This window comes from Dromiciops gliroides, chromosome 1 (genome assembly GCF_019393635.1).
Source record: "Dromiciops gliroides isolate mDroGli1 chromosome 1, mDroGli1.pri, whole genome shotgun sequence".
NCBI lineage: Eukaryota > Metazoa > Chordata > Mammalia > Microbiotheria > Microbiotheriidae > Dromiciops > Dromiciops gliroides.
The window spans coordinates 487571998-487592486 of record NC_057861.1 but is presented as its reverse complement, the minus strand read 5'-3'; the positions used below and the strand labels follow the sequence as shown (position 1 = coordinate 487592486).

General features: G+C 33.9%; 1 protein-coding gene across 2 annotated transcripts in view; it reads left to right on the top strand.

The window, feature by feature from the left end:
* ZCCHC7 (zinc finger CCHC-type containing 7) overlaps nt 1-20489 on the top strand; it is a 283186-nt gene that overhangs the window by 245309 nt on the left and 17388 nt on the right. The gene's annotated exons all lie outside the window — the stretch shown is intronic.

Below are 20489 nucleotides of genomic sequence, written 5' to 3'. Positions count from 1 at the left end.
CTAGAGGATGCAATAAGACACATTTTTTTCTCAAACACCCCCCCCATCCTCCCTCTTCCTACTCTTCAAAGGTTCTGATTTTTTTTTTTATTGCTGGCATCATTTAATGATTACATCACATTGCCACTGTCTTCCAGTCTACTTTTGTTAAAATTTATGTTGAGAGCCATAAATGAATTAGGTAGCAACTCAGAGTCTTTAAAAATAAAAAGTTGTGTTTATCTGCTACATACATACTATGCCTTCAATATAATTTCTTCAGTTTTATTAAAGTTTAAAAATATGAATTTTAAAATTAAGCCTAGAAAAGGTCTATACATCTTTCATGAAGAATGGTTTAGCTCCTTTATCCTCCAGCCACTCTCAAGTCATTCAAAGTTTAAAAAAATCTACTTGCTACCATCTAGGGCATTCAGTTCTTCTTTTTATCATCATTTGAGGCTAAGTAGAGGTATAAAATATACTCTTGGTTTATGATAGTTTGCTGCAAAATTTAATTGGCTGATAATTGAGAATCGTGAAGTCAATTCACTTTTAATATTTAACTTAATGAATTACTGAAAACTTAATTCAGCACCCTCCTGCCATTTCCTATAGTATCTTAAATGTATTGGATTGATTAAAGGATTTTGACTCCAGTTTAAGTTTTTGAAAAATGACTCTAGTTGTATAATTTAATTAAAACTTACTCCTTGGACTTTTAAATATTCGATAACTTTTACATGAAAGCTAGTGGTGAAATAGGGAGAAATGTGTGTATACATTGTTCTGTTTCTTAACACTCTTACAAATCTTTTTTTTTTTTTTTTGCGGGGGGGGGGGTGGCACAGGGGGAAGCAAACCAACAAACAAGTGGACTTGGAAAGTGCCGGTTCTGTTTGTTCTTGTTCTTTGCCTTTTAACTTAAGAGATGAAAAGTTAGTAGGAAAAAAGCAATGGATGGGATCATGTACTTTCACTTTGTTTTGTTATATTTGCTTTATTTCTTTAAAGACACTCAATGAAAAGCAGCAATTCCTTCATCATTCTTCAGTCCAGAAGAGAGGTGTTGAGAAGTGTTTAGATAGAGCTCCCTAGCTAGCCTGCAAAGGCACTTTTATTTACAGGGTATCCTGGTATTTATCTATTTTGCTGTTCAGGTTTTTTTTCTAGGTCCATAGCAGTTCCCTAATAAAATAGCATCCACATATCTTACTGATTTGTATTATAAATTGTCTTCATCACCAAGACAGATGTCTGTTTTTAAAAAAAAATTTTTAAAGAAACCTTGAAAATTATCAAATATATGAGTGAAATAATTGTATAATTTAAGTTTTTTTCATTAAATGTGAAAGTCTCCATCAAGATGATATTATACAAATGCTGTGAATATAAATTTAATATTTAATTACATTAAATTTATACCTTACCTATGTTACAGTAGTTTCCTTCACCTATAATCTATAGCTCCAGATTTGATTACTTTACATGAAGTCCCTAAATAATTTTTGACAATGCCTTTGCTCTCTCCATAGAGATTATGTGCTCCATGGTGGCAATTTTGCAACCTGTACTTAATTGAAATATGATCATGTTTTGCATATTTTAATATCTCAGATTTACAGCAAAACTCATTTCATCAGTGTTTTTGTTGTATAATACCTTAAAAGATTCTACTTTGTATCCCCCCCTTTTTTTTTTTTACTAATGACACTTCTGTGTGAATGTAAGTCGATAAAAGTTACTTTCAACTGGGTAAAGAAAATATTTAAAAATTCTGTTTACTTCATTGGTTGTCAGAAATGCAGACTTTAAAAGGAGTAATTTCTTAATAGGGAGAAAAACACAAAAGGGAAAGAAATGAGTTTGTTCCCAGATTTTCATCATGAACTATATATAGTGCAAAAATATAGCTCTAAAAATAATTTACCCCAGACTAGAATATAGATACTTTTTCCCAAAAAAGATTATTGAACTTTACTACATAGTTTTCAAGTTACTCTATAAAATATGCTATTAAATGGATAATTATGTTAGTATACAAGTATGAGGACAAAAGTCCAGGGTTTTTATTCCTTCAGACACATTTATAATGTGTTTACATTTGTTCATCTAAAAGAGTTACTGAAGGTGCATATAGAATATTTCTTAGCATTATAATCGCATGATATTAAAAAGTGTGTAATTAAACAGTATGGATGTCTTTTGGAAATGTTACCAGAATGCATGCTGATTTTATTCATCATCAGCCTCTTTTCTAGGAGATGGACTGCCACCTATTGACTCCTGGTAGTTCTCACACTTTAATGTAACAGCAGCAGAAACAATGACCAAAACATATAGCTTATGTTGCCATTGCTAAAACACTTTCATGTGACAGAGTCTGTTAAGAACTATGGAATATTCAAAACCTAAGACTTAGTTTTTCTCTCCTGAACATCCAACATTGCAAGTCTCTTGGAATGGTAAAAACAAGTACAAAATAGAATATTGGAATTTAATTTGCAGATCATTGTTCAGACTAAGAAATCAAATTCTAATTGCTGTAGGTTAAATGCAAAAGTCTATGATTATTAAGATTCCATTCATGGATAAAGGTAGAATTGTATAGATATTTTTACATGAAATCATAGCATTCATATGACATTAAACATTAAAAAAAATACTTTGTTGGGAAACAGAATTATTTAAGGATCCACTTTGGAAACTTTGAAAAAAATTTAAATGATGGCCTTTAAGATATATTTGATTCCTACAAATAAGACAGAAAAGATATTTTAATACAAACTTAGAGTTGACAAGTTCTGTTTATGAATCAATCTTATTTTTCTTCTAAATATGACAGTTTAAAAAGAGCATTACATCCCTAACTATATTAGTAGGAAGAATGAATAGGCATATTCTGTTGTTATAAGTAGACTTGTTTACTGGTACTAAATCAGGTATTGCTTAAAACATATATCATCCTGGAATTTCATCTATTGAATGTGACAAATGGGATATGTCTACTCAAGTATGGATTGAACAGGTTTTTAACCAATCTTAACCACACATCATCTATAGGTGAATAGCCTCATGGGACACATGGTAACATAATTCTTCTGAGGGATACATGCCTATAAATTTAGATGATATTCCCTATTTTATGTAAATATATTCCATTCACTATGACTTCACCTTTCTTCTTATATATTTCAACCTATAAAATTTTATATTCACCAATATGTTGATTATTTACATCTCAGTTCAGAGTCTGCACGGATTAAATAAAATTCTAATTTAATTAAATAAAAAATAGTTTTGACTTCTACCAGGAATAGGTTTAGAATGCAAAGGAAAAAGTCTTCAATAGCAAGACTTGTGTTTTAATCTCAGATGTTTTTGAGATTATACTCCAGTTGATTTTTTTTAAGCAGATTTTTTTTTTACCTTGTAGATAACTAATTCTTGATCTTTTTGTTTACCTTCCTTCAATGACGTTCAGGCAATAAGACCCCTCCCCCCAATCCCTATCATTTCTAGCCTCATTTATATTGAAAATCCTAAGGCAAAATGACCACCAGCCAAGTTTTACATGTAACAGAATTTCTTAGCTAGTGAATACTATAATTTGACATGCTTTTGACAGTTAGTTAATCTCATTTTTAATCTACTTATGTAAAAAAAGTAAACCAGGAGTTGACTATTTTGACATATTAACAATAAAAAAGGAAGATACATGTTCCATGTTAAATATTACTTCTGATTCATTTCTTTGTGTGCCATTGTCAAAATAATGTACAACTTACCACCCTTTTTTTTCCTGAAGTGTAACAATCTAGACTTTAGAAAATTGCAGCTTGTCAAATATTACTTCCTTATGATAATTAAGCTTAGAATTCACCTTTACTTTTAAAATATTTGGGGCATCTAAATGACACACTAGCCAAAAACAAATAGCCTTGCAGTTAATGTAGAAGCTGTGCTTAAAAGTTTTTGGAGAAGAATAATTGTTTTCTTGCTTTCCTAGTCTAGGAGGTAGAAATTGGATGAACTTATATAAGGTCAGAGTTCACTAGTAACTACCATGGGCTTGCCTGAGGTCATTGAATGACAGTTATCAATAATGACATCTTGTATACATTAATATTCCATTCCATCTCACTGACTAGTCAATTTTCCCCTTATTTTCAAGACAATTTGAAAATGGATTTTTTAGTTTTACGTAATATAGAAATGTGTGCACATTATTGCTTTGTAAGTTGCTCCACCGAGGCTTCCCAGTTCCATATGGGAGAGCAGAATATTCAAGAGTGTAAAATTTAAAATTAGAAGTATGTTAAAGGTTTTAAACCCCCAAAAAAGTAATTACATAAATACAGAGGTCGATTTGGTAGCTATGTGAGTATGGTTAATGAAAGTCTTTGTCCTAGGATTTTGAATTGAAGTACAATGAGTAATACTTAACCAAACACCAGTTGATAGAATAGATAATTGTTATTTTAAAATAAAGTAATAGGGCATCATAATAAATCATTTTAAATGCTTATTTCAAGCAGCAGTCTTTTTATTATATAACAAATACTTCCTCCAATTCAGCATATACCAGGTACCTAACAAATATACTTTTTCCATGGCCTTTAGAAGCCTGTATTTATGACTTTGATTACTAGCATAGTATCTATTATAAAAAGTATTTTCAGTGATTTAGCATATATTGTTTTAGAAAGTAGAACGGTGGTTTAAATTCACTTAGAAATTTAAGAGTATTTTTAGTTGATAAATCTGAAGTATTTATAAAAGCATTTTTTCCCATCAACTGTTGAGTCTACCAATATAAGTCATTCCAAAGGTAATTCTTCATAATCAATCAATAAGTATTTATTAAACATTTACTTAGTGCCAGGTACCATCCTAGATGCTGGGCATTTAAGTACAATAAATAAAATAAGGAGCTTACATTCCAGTTAATAACAAATTTATAGTTCAGAAACTTTGTTTTGTATTTTAAATTTATTTTGATATCTTCCTGAAGAACCAAGAGTTCTATAGTATAGGTAAAATACACTTGTAAAATGGACACTGAACAATAACTTTTACAATAAACTTCCCTAGATCCCAAATGATTCATTTGAAAAGACATACCATTATGTCATGTGTGACATAATTACCTTTTTTCAGAGAATTATAAATAAAATATACTTCATACTGTAACTATATTGAACCAGATCCACTTGTTTGCTATTTTGTTTTTATTTCAAAATTTGTAAAGGGCTTTAGAAAAAATAAATAAGTGATACAAACATTTTCCCATTCTTTTATCACTAACTTTCCTGTGAAAGAGAACAGTTGTCATTTTTAAAACCCCAGGGAATAAGTTTTAATTACATTCTGTAACTGTGTTCAGTTTTTAAAGCTTTCATTTAAAAAGTGATAGTTTATTTTTTATGATTTACATGACATAGTAGGATCTGACAGTGTTTCAGTTATCATTCTTAACATGATTTTCATTGTACAGACCTAAAAAGAAAATTGGGATGACTTTATCTTTTTGATTGTTTGAATTCTAGCTAAATTAGAATTTTATACATAACAAATTATTTTTTCTCTAATACATTTGAGATCTTAGGGATAGTAAATATATTTGAATAATTATTTCTTAAAAGCAGTTTTTCAAATAGCAAAATGTATACTTATAAAATTTTTAGGTAACCAAAATTTATCAAGTTATAAAATTACTAGTATAAAGTTCATACTTGCAAAGGAAACTAAAGTTACATTGGAAAGATAAAAATTTTACAGAGTCATTACTTTGGTTATATGCAACCATTTCTATTAATTCTACATTTTTGCATATAGAGCAACTTATATGTATTTTTAAAAATCTGTCAAAATATATCACACCATATTTTGACAAAATGTATCCTTGGAAGATAATGGAAAATAAGTGCTACAGTGCTAATCTGAAGTTTGGAAACAATAGGAAATTATCATGTGTACTTAAATATTCCAAAAATATTAATTATACTAGATTTTTTAATAAAACAATTTACCATTTCATCAAAAAGCAGTTTCCCAATGCTTCTATAAAATTAAAAAAGTGATTGTTGTAAATTGCATATTCATGTGTTATTTTTCATAATTGTCCCAAAGTATCTAGATCATTAATTAAGGTTCCTACAGTTTGTATGAAATGTATAAAATCTTTATGTAAAAGGGCACAACAGAAGAGTATGATCGGTTTTTAATATTGTTGCTTTTACTTAGAAAACAATGAAATTTAGTATACAACAGAGTTGAGACTTTTCTTCCTTTCAGAGAAAAATGTAACTGTCTACATCTCCCAAGGCTAGGGTTCCTGACTTGGTTTATTTTCAGTAATTTACTGTATTAATCGTTTTTATTTAAATGAGAAACTAACATAACAGATTTTGAACATAATTTCTTTGATTTTAGTATTTAGCTGCCATGTTAACAAGCAACTAATGTCTCTGATTCTCTTGTAAATTTAAAGATGTTAGCTTCCTAATGATGAAAGTTGGGCAATCATTCTACAACTAGGAAATAAGGTTATTTCTGTCTGAATTAAGCCAGAGCATACTTTTACATTCTTCTAAATGTCCTTAAATTTTCAGTGACCAGTGAATTTAGGAAATACTATAGTAAAGCAGAAAGAGCCCTGGATTTGTAATAAAAAGACCCAGTTTCAAATCCAGCTCTGCTGTTTATTACTTGTGTAACCACAAGCAAATTACTCTCTAGGGCTCAGTGTAAAACAGGGAGGTTGAACTAGGTGACCTTTAAGGGTCTCTTCTTGCTCTAAATCTACGATCCTATTAATTTTGTCTTCATTCTCTTCTGAATTGAGATTCAGCCTAGCACAGTGGAAAGAGAATTGCCCTCAGAGCCAGGATGAGCTTGAATTGAAATCCCACCTCTGACAGGTATTGGCTCTAGGACCCTGGGCAAGTCATGTAACATCTCAGGGCCTGAGACAACTCTCTAAAGCTCTAAGTGACAGAGCAGCTGAGCAGCTGCCTTGGTAGAAGTGATTTCCCCACTGGGAGTTTCCCTCCACCAATGACATCACACAGGTCTAATACAATATGTTAAATCAGACAAAATCATTTAATCTGAAGTTTAGAAACAATGGGACATTATTGTGTGTTTCTTTCCTTTTGGCAAAAAATGCTGATTTCTTTATACCTTCAGCTTAATTGCTACCAAAAGACCAATATATTTAGAACTTACATTATTGGGTTCAGGTTTCACTTCTGCTTAGGTTTTTCCAAAATATGCACATTGCTATTAGTTTTGTTCTCATTCACAAGTATCATTAGGATAACAAATAGGTAAAAGAAAAAGTAGAGAAGGCAATTTGGATTTGTTAAACTATTTTAATGCTATCATGTACAATAAATGGTTTATTTTTTCTACCAAATGTGCTTAACATATTTTGCTACAAGCAGAGATTATAATATTCATTCAAAAACTGTAAAATCATTTGCTCATTGGCAAAATTTGGTGGAAATCAGTTTTATCTGAGCCTGTGAATTTATCACTCTGGTGAGCTCCACAGGGTGGAAACTCCTTCCACCAGTGCAAATTGGCATAACCCCACCTATTAGCGATCTGAAGAAATACCAAAGATGATCAGAAAGTGACGAAGGTGTTGATCGTGGTCACAAAGCTAATAGGTATCTTGAAGCAGCACTTGAACTCAGATCTTTCTGACTCCCAAATCAGTTCTCTATCAGTTAAGTTATGCTATGCTGCTTCTCAAATCAGCTGTGTTTTTTCTATATTTGGTTAAGCCCTGGATCTGTGTTTTCATTGATATAGGGCACCCCAGGGTAAGGAAACTTCCTCTACCAATGCAGCTTAGCTCCTTTTCTTCAGAGATTTGTCTATGGTCATAAAGCCACTATATAGCAGAGATAGGACCTGAACCCTGGTTTTCCAGGCTCTAAGGCCAGCTCTCTATCCATTTTGCCACAGTACTAGGAGCTGAGGGAGGAGGTGCAAGGGAGTTGAGAAGGAGGGTGGTACACAGTGAAGGGGGTGCCATTTAGAAGTATTTTATCTCTGTCAACTTTTTAGTTTTGGTAGGGGGAGAAAACTACTACATACATGTTCTTTTTTTTTTTAATGCAACCCTAAGAAAAATGGGTTACATATCAAATGGTATGCTATTTTCTTACTGTCTATTCTAAGAGACAGTGTCCAAGAATTCAGATATAAATATCAAACCTGGATCATAAGAAGTATTTTAAAATTAGGGGTTTTTCAAAGTATATGCTAGTTTTGAGATTATGAATTATTCTATTTCTTTAACATTTGAATCTCGAGTTGTTTGTATCAACTCTTTGGCATGTCATTTGTATTTACATAAATTGCGTACAATAATTTTAAGCCATTTCAGCATACATAGGTGATTATTTTGAGTGTTCCTTAGAAACTAACCATTTCAGTGATTAGCTACCGGTCAGGTAAGAAGCAGATGAAGTGTAGCAGATAACACTGAACTATCTGGGCTCTTTAATAGCCCTGTATATGATTTAGTAGATGTGTACACAGTTGATAGCAGGATAAGTGGATAGAAAGCCAGCCTTCGCACCAACACAATGTAACACATACTGGCTCTGTGTCTCTGGCCAAGTCATTTTACCTCAGTGCACCCAAGCAACTCCTTAAGAGTACAAACTGCATTGGGAATTATCTGTACCAATGAAATTATACCCCCAAATATGGATTATTGGTATATTAAAATTATATGCATTAAATTTAATATTCAGATATGTGTGCATACATATTTCTAACAGGTCTTTCTAAAATATTTAAAAGTCACTAAGATACTCAGACATTTTCAACCATAACATTTAAATATAATAATCAGTCTTACTTAGAATGTACATATTATGATTCACTGAAAATATCCATCATCCTGAAGAGTTAGCAAAGGTTTTCAAATTAATGCATGTTCTTTTGTGGCAATAAATAAGCTACAGTGATAAACTCTTAATTTGGAAGCACTATGTTGCATATCAGAAAGAAGAAGGAAAATAAGATTCAGAAGACAGGTTCAAAACCTAACTTTGCTGCTTACTGTACTCGTATAAGCATAAGTAAATAATTGTGTTTTCTCACATGTGTAATTAGGGTTGGACAACATGATCAACATGATCAACAGATAAATCAACATTGATTAAACCCTTCCAATGGACAGAGCATTGTGCTAGATACTGGGGAACCATATACAAAGTTTACCTAAGATACCTGCCTTTACAACAATATTACACAATAAGTGTTTTAGAAAGTTTGGGGGCAAAAAAAAATCCTGTATGAGATGATCTTTAAAGATCCCTTCAGGCTCTAAATCCCATTATCCTAAGTGTAAAGGGGGAAAAATACTGTGAAAGAGAATCTAAAAATAAATGGATTGTTGACAAATCATGATTGAAGATTTAAAAACAAGTGTTATTTGTCATTTAATCTCTCATGTGCATGTGTATTCCACAGTGTCTGAACCTAATAGGTACTTTTTCAACAAGCATTCATTTGTAATGTGCCTACCATACACCAGGTACCAGGGAAGCAAGCTTTGGTCTAGGTAGTCACAGGGATTGTAGTTTGTCATTGTAGATTGTAGTAGTTTGTCATTCCCTTTCTAGTAGCATTGGTAATAATGAGAGACAGAGAAAGAGAGAGATACATACACGCATATATGATTGCACTCCTGTTTAATGTACTATTTGCTCTACATGTGTTTTTTCCTAGACATGGGAACTTCACTTTGATAATTATATAATATACTAATCCAAAGTTATCAGAAGATTTTAAATCATACTTTTACCTTCATTTTTAGAATCAGATTTTATTTTATATTTTTGTCTTTGTATCTCCAGCACCAAATACAGAGCCATGTGCTTAGTAGACACCTAATAATTGCTTATCAAAATTGCAAAATAATGCACAACTCTACCAGCAAGCTACATCACAAAAATAGAAATTTAGTCCTTAGAAACAAGTATAATCCATATTAACTCTTTGATAAAAATAATCCTCACTTACATAGCATTAGATGGTATTGGATCATATTGGCAAATTTTTTTTTTCCTTTATCAATTTGGCAAATTGAATTAATTGTCCTAGGCTCTGAGTAGTGTCTCTTCTACTTTTTCATAACTGTTTAATTTGGTGTGTTTTATAGAAGTGTGAGAAGCAATGTTGCATAGTAGACAGAACAGTGGTGTTGGAATCTGGAAGATCTGGATTCCAATCTTGTCACTAGTATACACTGACTCAGTGACCCTGAGCAAGACACTTACTTTCTCTCTACACAACTTACAGGGACTGTCAGCTGTAGAGATGCTGATGTTCTTCATTCTCAAAGAAAAATTCCTTATCCAGGAGATCCCTGTATCATATCAGCACAATCACAGATTTAGTCCCTATTCTTTTATATAAATGTAGCCATTTTTCATGTGACTTAAAAGGGCTTTTTTTTTCCCAACACAAGTGCTTCATCCCACAAAAATTTTCCATTGTTTATTCCGAATCATTACATGGCATTCCTTCGTTTTGGAACTTTTTATTTATATTATCATAATTTATATTTTTAACCTGCATCTATTAATATACACATTTCTCACTGTTAATACTCCATCTCATGAAATTTTCCCTCCTTCCCTCACAAGTCCTGAGTAAGAGGAGATGTTATTTTGGAGCTAGCCCTTAACAGTAGACTGAATTCCTAAATAAGTACTTAGGAATTAACATTCTCCAGTGCTTAGCACCTCCTTTAGAGGTACATTACTGACTTGTAATCAACTCATGGATGCTTGACACTTTAGAGATGCTCTTGTAAATGGAGTTTAAAATGAGGGGAGACTATATTTGTATGAGGAAAATCCGTACTGACCATTCTATTCAGGACCTGCAGTATTATTTTTTTAAATCTATATTAATATATAATGATCATTTTCCTTTTTAACATGTGTCTCCATTTTTACTTTTGATGTATGTGCAGTATTTCTTTTCCATCTCTAGAAGTACATATAAAAACTTAATTGCAAATTTGACACTTTAGAATTCTGTTTTATAGATATTTAGGGTATTCTGGGAACTTAATCAGCAAGAATTTATTAAATGATTTATTAGGTAACTATGTGTCAGACACTGTGCTAAGGAAAAGCAATAATAGCCCCTTTCTGTAAGGAGCATTCTAATGAAGGAAGCAGCATGTACATAATCTTAAACTCCTTAATCTTAGTGTCTTCCCTCTGAGACTGTCCGCTGTATATGTCCTGTTTGTTCATAATTGTCTGAATGTTGTCTCCCCCATCTGACTGTGAGCTACTTGAGAACAGGGACAAACTTTTGTCTTTCTTTGTATCTCCAAAACTTAGTGTAGTGCCTGGCACATAGTAGTAACCTAATATATACTTGATTGACTAAATCTGTACATACAAGATACATACAGAACAGATAAAAGATAGCCCATGGGGGTAACACTATCAGATGGAAGACCAGAAAAGCATCCCCTTCAAGAAGTGCCCTTTTAAGAACTGAGTTTTAGAGGATGCCAGAGGGAACGTGCTCCATGCTTGGAGGAGAGCCAGTGCAAGGGCACAAAGGCAGAAAATGGAGACTGGTAATATATGCAAAACAAGTTGGCTGGATCATTGAATGCTTGGAGGAGAGTCATGAGTTAAAAGATTGAAAACACAGGAATAGGGCCAGGAAACGGGAATTTATATGTTATTCTAGAAGCAATATGGAGCCATTGGAGTTTACTAAGCAGGGAGAGAGATAGGGTCAGACTTAATGTTTTAGGAAAATCACTTTGGTAGCCAAGTGGAGGCTGGATTGGAATGGAGAGATTTGAGGCAGGGGGTACAATTAGAAGGCTGCTGCTATAATATAGGCAAGAGGTGATAAAAGCCTGAAGGAGGATGGTAGTTGTATCATAGAAAGAAGGGGACATAGGTAAGCAATGTTATAAAGGAAGAAAATATAAGATGTGGCAACTGATTAGATGTGTCCAAGTGAGTAAGGAATTGAGGATAACATGAAGTTTATGAACCTGGAAGAAGGGAGGTACCTTTGAAGTTTAGAAGAAGGGGTGGGAAGGGAGAAAAGAGTTTTGTTTGGGCGTGTTGAAGTCTGCAGTAGGTGGCGTGGTAATATATCTCAGATTAGGAATTAGGGCAGATTAAATAGATTTGGAATCATCCACATAGAGATGATTATTGAACCCATAGGAGCTGATGATATTACAGAGTGTGTATATCAAAAGAAAAGAGGCCCTAGAACATAGCTTTGGGGGACATCTAAAGGTACGGGAAAGAACCTGCAAAAGAGAAAATAGGAAGAGAACCGAGTGAAAGGAGAATTACAAAAACCGAGCTATTGGAGAGTAAGCTGGAGGAGAAAGTGTCCGGTGCTCCAGAGAGGTTGAGAAGGATGAAGATTGAGAAAAAGCCATTAGATTTAGCAGTTAAGAGACTATTAGTAACTTTGCAGAGAGCAGCTTCATTTAAATAATGAGATCAAAAGCCAGATTGCAGAAAATTTAGAAGGGAGTGAGGAAAAGTGGAACAAACTCACTGAGTAGAGGAAGGAAAGGGAACTTGCATTTATTAAGCACCCATGTGTCCTTTGCAAATCTTATCTGTTAATCCTCACAACAACCCTGAGAGGGAAGTGCTATTGAAATCCCCATTTTACAGTTGGGGAATCTAAAGCAGAGGTTAAATGACTTGCCCATAGCTAGTGTCTAGGGCCAGATTTGAACTCAGGTCTTCCTGACTCCATTCTATCCACTGAAGCACAAAGCTAACAGCTTTTTTGAGGAATTTAGCTGAGAAGAGAAATACAGGATGAGAGATAAGGGTGGTGGGATCTAGTGAAGGATTTTTTAAGGATAGAAGGCACTTGAGGCAGCAAGGAAGGAACTGATAGGGATAGCTTGGAAATTAGAGTGGAGATGGTGAGGGCAAATCTGCTGAAGAATACAGGAGTGGGGTGAAATCTTGGGTTTCTTTCAAAGTGTTGACCTTGGCAAGCAGCAGGGCCCCTCTCATTGGAGACTAGATTAAAAGAAGAAAGAGTAAGAAAAATGTCTGGGTGCTTTGAGATGAGGCAGAGGAGAGAACCAGGAATTCTTGATGAATGGCCTCAATCTTTTTTTTTTTTTTGCCTCAATCTATTTGATGAAAATTCTTTAGCTGAGAAAATGGTGAGAGAGGGTGACTTGGGAAGCTTGGGGACAGGAAAAAAAACAAACTTTGGAACAGCCACTGTGGTGAGCAGAATGGGAAACCAGTTGGGAAGATTTCCTTGCTGCAGTGAAGGACCAGTTGAGATTAGCCCTCTTCCACTCCGCTGTAGAAATGTTCTCCCGAAAGTGGAGGTCTGACTGTATCACCCCGCTATTCAGTAAATTCCAGTGGCTCAGTGGATCGAATAGGAAAATCTCTGTTTGACTTTTAATGCCTTTCACAACCTGGCCCCTTCCTGGCTTTTCAGCCTTCTGACACTTGACTCCTCTTTGTATTCTGTGATCCAGTGACACTGGCCTCTTTGCTGTTCCACTACATCTCCCAACTCCATTCAGTTTCAATGACTGTCTCTCAGGCCTGGCAACTCTTCCATGCCTGAAAGCCTCCCTGACTTCCTTTATAACCAAAGTCCCACCTTTTGCAAGAATTCCTTCTTTGTCTCCCTCTTCTAATTAATTAATTAATTAAAATGTGATTCATTGGACAGAGAGCTTTTTTCCCCCTTCCCTTTGAGGTTATTCCAAGTTACCCTCTTGTCTCCCCACTTAGATTGTGAGCTCCATGAGAGCAGAAGCTGGTTCTGCCTTTCTTTATATACCTAGACCTTAGCATAGTGGCTGGTGCATGATAGCTATTTGATAAGTGCTTGTTGATTGGCTGGCATAAATTTGTAGTGGACCCTATCTGGCGTGGATTCAGCATTTCTTTTCAGTTCTGATCAGCAACACCTGAGTGGGAGCAAAGGAGGAAGTTAGAAGGGATAATGCAGGGGTTGGAGTTGGGCAAGAAGTCATCTCATTAGGAAAAGGGATCGAGGGATTGAGTGCTTGCTCTGCTCTTCATGAGATACAGAGACAAAAAAGAAACCGCCCTTACCTTCATGGAGCTTACATTCTGTTAGAGAGAAGAAAAAGACAGTTAACTTGGCACTGAGATTTCTGAAAGATATTTTGAAAAATAGACTCGTTTTCTGTGAAGTTCAGGTTTAGTTTTCCAGTGCAAAAAAAAAAACTGAATTTTTTTTCTTTATTTGATTTATCTTATGAGCCATTATAAGGACTAATAATTTTATCCAATAACATAAAAAGAAATCTTTATGACCACCTCCTTTTTAAATGGAAAAGGCCATGTAAAATATGTACTATTTTTTTAATGTGTTGGGATAATTTGGGGAGAAAATACAAGTGAATAGCATATTTTGTATTTCATTTGAAAATGATAATTACTTATAAGCAGATTGAATCATGTAAATCTTTGGTTCCTGGAAAATGTTCTAACCTTAATCCTTTTCCCTACCACCAAAAAATTATAAATAAAACTTCCTACCTAGAACAGGGCATATATAATAAATCATCTTAATATGCTATGTATACATAAGAAAAAATAACTTCTCAGATATTCTACTTCAAGTAAAACCCTTTCAGTCTTATATTTAATAGTGCATGAATGTCTATACATCACTAAAGCCAAAAACCAACAAAATTCCTGGGAAGATCTTATGATGTTAGATCTTTGTAGAATGTTTCTGGGTTCCTTTAGCTGTGTTAAAATTGGAGCAAATAAGGGAGTGAAGAACTTAAATGTTTTCTTAAAGTATATGATTTGCGCTCTTTTAACCAGTATTTTTATTTTATATTTGTTTATTCTGAGAATAGCAGACAAAATTGAGCATATTTAAATACAATTATTCTTGCCTTTTGCACAGGTAAGTTATTTCCAGCTTTTGTGTCTTATGTTTAAGAGTATTTCATTAGAGTAAGCAGAACTTAAAGAAAATAAAAGTTGTGTCATTTAGAATAACATTAAAAATGAAAACCCTTGGGTTTGTTTGGTTAATCTATCTTCTGTGATTTTACAAGTAATTCTAGTAGGTTTGTATACAGTTTGATGCAAAATGTATACAAGTGTTTGAATACATCATTTATGTGTACATCTTTTATATATGTTTAATATACACGTTTTAGTCACGCTAATAAAAATTAAGATAAAATATACATGGATTTACACACACATGTTTGTGTGTGTTTTCCTCCTTTCTCATCCCCTCCCCCCACATCCTTTCTCCACGCCCTCCTCATCCTTCCACAGGCTTCAAAGCTTGTGGTCCTTTTCTATCCATGTACTAAAAGGTTTCTTTGTAAACCAGGCCATTTGTCCATCATTGTTTGAGGTCCAAACAGTGGTAAAATACCCTGTCACCGATCCCGAGTGCTGTGAATGGCAGCTCCTCTCTGGACAATTGGCGGAGGGGCCGAGAAATATTCCTGAGAGGATTATTTAACCTTTCAATTTAGAGGGCACAAAGCCTGGCTGATTAATGAACTTTCTGATGGGCGCTGATAAACGGATCTATTTCTTTATTTCCCCTAAAAGTGATTCCTTCTCCTGTCCCATATTACTATAATCTTAAACATAAAATGTGGCAAATAGATTAAAAAACAGCACTAAAGAGTTTATCTGGCTGGCAAACTGAAGGAGCTAAATTAAAATTGGTAATGAAAGCAGTGGCTGAGCCTTGTATATGGTTTTTAAATGCGCTGTGTATTTTGAAGAGACTTATTCTCCGGCTTGCCTGGTAATGACTGCTTTGGGTGCACAGTCCGGGGCTGGCTTCTGTTATCCCCCCAAAAAAATGAGTTGTGTTATCTGGATGACTGCAGACACATACGCATCCCCCTTTCTCACTGCATGGGCAGACAAGGTCGATAGCATTACAAGGTATTTGTGGCAGCGCTTGTTTCAGTTTTCAGAGCTGCCAGTTTTCAGCCAGATTTGAATTACAAAAGAAGAAGCTGGCATGAAAATTGAAAGGGTTTATCGGCTAGTCTGAAGCCTCATAGCACATTGCTTATTTATGCAGTCCATTTGCACCAGGAAATATAAAAAGGAAATACATTTTAAAAATAAGGTCATAAAGACCCAGATATGTTTAAGATGGCAAATAAAATATAGATACCTATAATATCTTTCCAGGAAACGATTTCACTTAATGTTGCATATTACTTAAGAAGAGCATTTATGTTGCTGTCATAAATTTGGCGTTTGTGTCACTATGTAGGTAGTCTCTGGGGGATTAAGAAGGAAGCCTTTGCTAACTTACTTTAAAATTAAAATCGACAGAGGAGAGCTCTGTAGTTTGAGCTCTACATTGGAAATATTTAAATAGGGTGGTAAATTAAACTTAAACTAACATTTTTGCATTCCATGTAAAATTAGCTATGGGCCAGTGAATAAATGCCACCACCTTTGGAGAAAATTGGGATGCTTTTTAAGCCATGAAGATTTTGGAGCATTCAGAGAGTGAATTACTGTTATCCCTACTGTCTTGCATATGTTCATTGTTCTCTACTTACTGAGATTTTCATTTTTGTTCTCTTCTACCAAAAAAAAAATTAATGTTTAATATTTCCTTTCCTGTGTTGCACATTACCAGATACTCATATTTCATTTCCTATTACGTACTTTTTGAGATTTTGTCTGGTGCTTTAATACTTTAGAAATAAAAAATAATAATTATCTATCTTCAACAGTAGGATTTGCACAGCAATTGATATCTGTTCTGTGTTAGGGGAGTGTGTTGTATGATTGAAGATATAAACACACAATCTCACACTGATAGCACTTGTATATATACAAAAGAAGACATATATATTTAAAATGTTGTAGCTTGAATAACAACCATAATGGCTATCACTGTGGTCATTTACAATTTTTAGCCCTTTGGTTTTTAGAACTTGAATCTCCCTGTGGGGGGAAGGGAGATTTAACTGTATGTGCCAAATATCAAGGCAATAAAGCAACTCTGCTGTATTTAGAATGAATATTTCCATTCAATAACACATCATCTAGTAAAATAAATAACCCCTAACCAAACAATGAGAAATATAATTTCTAGCATTTTTTCTTTTTTTTTTACCAGCAACACCTTTCTAATGTTTATGTGGTTTTATCTAATTGTTTCATATGGATTTTTAAAAATCAGCCAAAATATCAAAATTATATATGACTTCTGCATGTTAATGACATGCTGTACATTTTTTTCATGAATTTTCATAAGGAATTTGTTCTACGTAGCATGTGTGGCTTAATGATGTAATCACCCGATAGACTAGAAAATGCTCCAAAGGAGACGTTCCAGTCTGTTGTGTACATAATACATGTTTCAGAAATCTGCCTAATTAAGGAATTACCCAATGGATTGAGAGTCTGTAGGGTACATGACATGGTTGGGTTTTTTTTAAATCACATAAAATATTATGTGTATGACACTAGTACAATGGCTCTCAACAGAAGGTTTTGATGTATGGAGAAAATAATGTGTAACATCCACTGGAATACAACTTAGTTTTTGGTGGTGTTTTTTTCTTGAGAAGAAAAATGAAACTTTAATACCTTCCACAGTCTTTTGCTAATTTTTTTTAAATGTTTATAGAGCAAAGTAAATCATTACTATTTTCCTGATAAAGATAGGTACAGAAGGTAAAGGCTTTGTCCAAAAGCAATTGTGAAAAAATTGGACAGACCTAAAACACAACACAAAGTTTCTTGCTTCTGGATAGTTACATGCCCAGCCACTCTTTATTGCAAATATTGGGACTAAAACCCTATAGTAGGAAGGAAATTTAAAGTAAAGCCGAGAGATCTTGTGTTAGTTGTTCTTTGTCCTCTTTACAACCCACAGAAATGGCTTTGGTGGACCACCCTTCCTTTTCTTTTCCCATATAAAGAGTGAACTACCTTCTGAAGTTTGTCCTTCTTTATCCTTCCCACTACTGAGGTGTGAGGATACTCCTAAATTTATTCTTCACAAAGCCAATGTAATATGTAACATTAGTATGACCAGTTTTGTGGGTAATTGAGGGAAAAGGCAATATTCTTTGGCAGAAACAAAATAAGTGTATTATATATATAGTCTGAAAACTATAAGCAGATTTGTATGTGACCTTGGTTAATAGCTAAATGCTAGTAGGCAGTTGCAACTCTTTATATTCAGTTGTCAAAACCATGTCTGTAGGTTGTTTCAGCTTTTGGTTTGGAGTGGCTCAGTAAGCTGGTTGCATCAGATGTTTTTAAATATTTGCATTTTATGTCACATAGTAGATGACACTAGAAGAATAAATTGATTTAGAAATACTTTGAAATAATAAGGCCGCTCTTAGACATGAAAATCATACCTATTTAAGAATTTGGGTACTTAGTATAGTAACAAGTTTTAAAAAGAGCTAAACTCTACTGTGTAATTTAAGCTTTGTTATCGTAACATCACCTTTGACTGTATATATAATTTATGTTGAGTGGGAAAAATTTAGGTCTTGGTTTTTGTTTTTTATATTTGCAGTTTTGCATATGACAAACTTGGTTAATTAATAAAAACATATAGTCTAATCTTTAAACCATATGAATGGATGTAAAAATAAATCTGTTTTGTGCTCTTTAGAGTAGAAAATTTTCTTTAATTAGTGAAATTGATTGCATATCCTAGGTAGTAATGAGCTTCAACCAGATTCAAGGCCTCATTGGATCAAAGTCAGTTTAGATAAGGGCATCTCAAGGTCACAGAAGGAGCTGCCCAGCAGGTTCATTTACATAAAAAATTACTGTTCGAAATAGGACACTGAGGCAGCCCTGGCGTTTTGGTCTCTTGGCCTTTGTCATGGAGATTCCTAGTTGAGGAGGGAGGAAGGCCACTGTCCCAGATAATGATTAACTGTCTTAATGGCATTCATTCATTCATTCGGCACTAACTACTCATGCAGAAAAAAGGGTTATGTAAAATGACATTAGAAGAAAATCATTTGTAATCGTTGCATCGGGCTGCACTTTGAGGAGACATTAGAAGTAAATCCGTGGCGTAGTAGGCTTATGCTTTATCTTCTGATATTTACTGAGTTTACTGGGGCATGAAAAGCTTTCAGCAAGAATAGCAGATGGGGATGGACCTTTCATAGGTAATGCTATCTACCAAGTTATTACTTCTATATATTGATAGTAAAGTAATCTCCAAGATATCACCCTACAAATATAGATTATTTAAATGCCTGTAACCCCCCCCCAAATTTTATGACAATAAGGCCCCTGCTTTCGTAAATACTTCATTTGGTACCCACCTATTGGATAATAAATACTCTTTAGATATACTCTTTGAACCTAAAATATTTTTTAATTGTTCCTTTGTATTTAACTTTTGTAAGCTGTAGACATATGTGTAATTGTAGTCTGAACTGGAACTAATCAATTTAAACATCCCTATAAATTGGACATTTTCTGTTAATTAAAAATAAAGACATAGCCCTGAGGCAGAAGTATAAAGTCACACAAACTTATATTTCAAAGACATTCAGTAAGCCTGAGGAGTCTTGTTAGAACATAGTATGAGAACTTGTCCACTGAAAATCATTAACTGAGTTTTCAATACTGTATTCTAATACGGAGATGTTCTCTAATTAGGTAAGATCTATGCTGATTTCATTTCATTCTCATTGAGTGCCTAGTGCATGATAGTTTATTAAAAAGAGAGCATGGAGATAGCATTTGTCATGTCATTTACTAATTAATTATTGTGAAACAGTTTGGAAGCTCATAGCACAATATAAATACTGCTGCTATTTTTTATTAGCAATAATGGAAGTTTTTCACTGGTGACATTATTCAGATGAATGAACAGCCAAATGTTTGCACTTCATCCAGGGGCATATATAAACAGTGATGTTAAACTTGAGGGTTTTGAACCAGATCACCCTTTGTAAATAAAAGGTATAACATGGTCAAATATGCTGACAAATCTTTAGCAAAGGGTATCTTTGTTCCTGATTCTGTACAACTGAGTTTCTGTTGACACTGAATGTCACATGTTTATTTAAGATTTTCCCAATACATAAACTACGTTCTGGGAAAGTTGAGTGCTTGTGGGAGTACATGATTGATCTGTTCAGATCATTTGGTATACAAAAACAGTCATTTCTTACAGCATCCTAGTGACCTGAAAGAGTTAATGAAGCATTCCAGAGCACCCAACTTGTCTTGTAGATGTAGTGAAGATATCAGAGTATTGGGTGTATTGTCTGTTCCCAATTCTTGCACACCAATACATTCCCTGGTCACAAAAGTCCTTCCTTTCTCCCTTTCTTTCATGTTTGTTGGCCAGACAAGCTTATCAACCACATGTATATAGAATGCCTACTAGTTGCTTTGTATACTATTCATAAATGGTGAACATGGACATTCAAGGGTGGGTAGGGATTGAAAAAA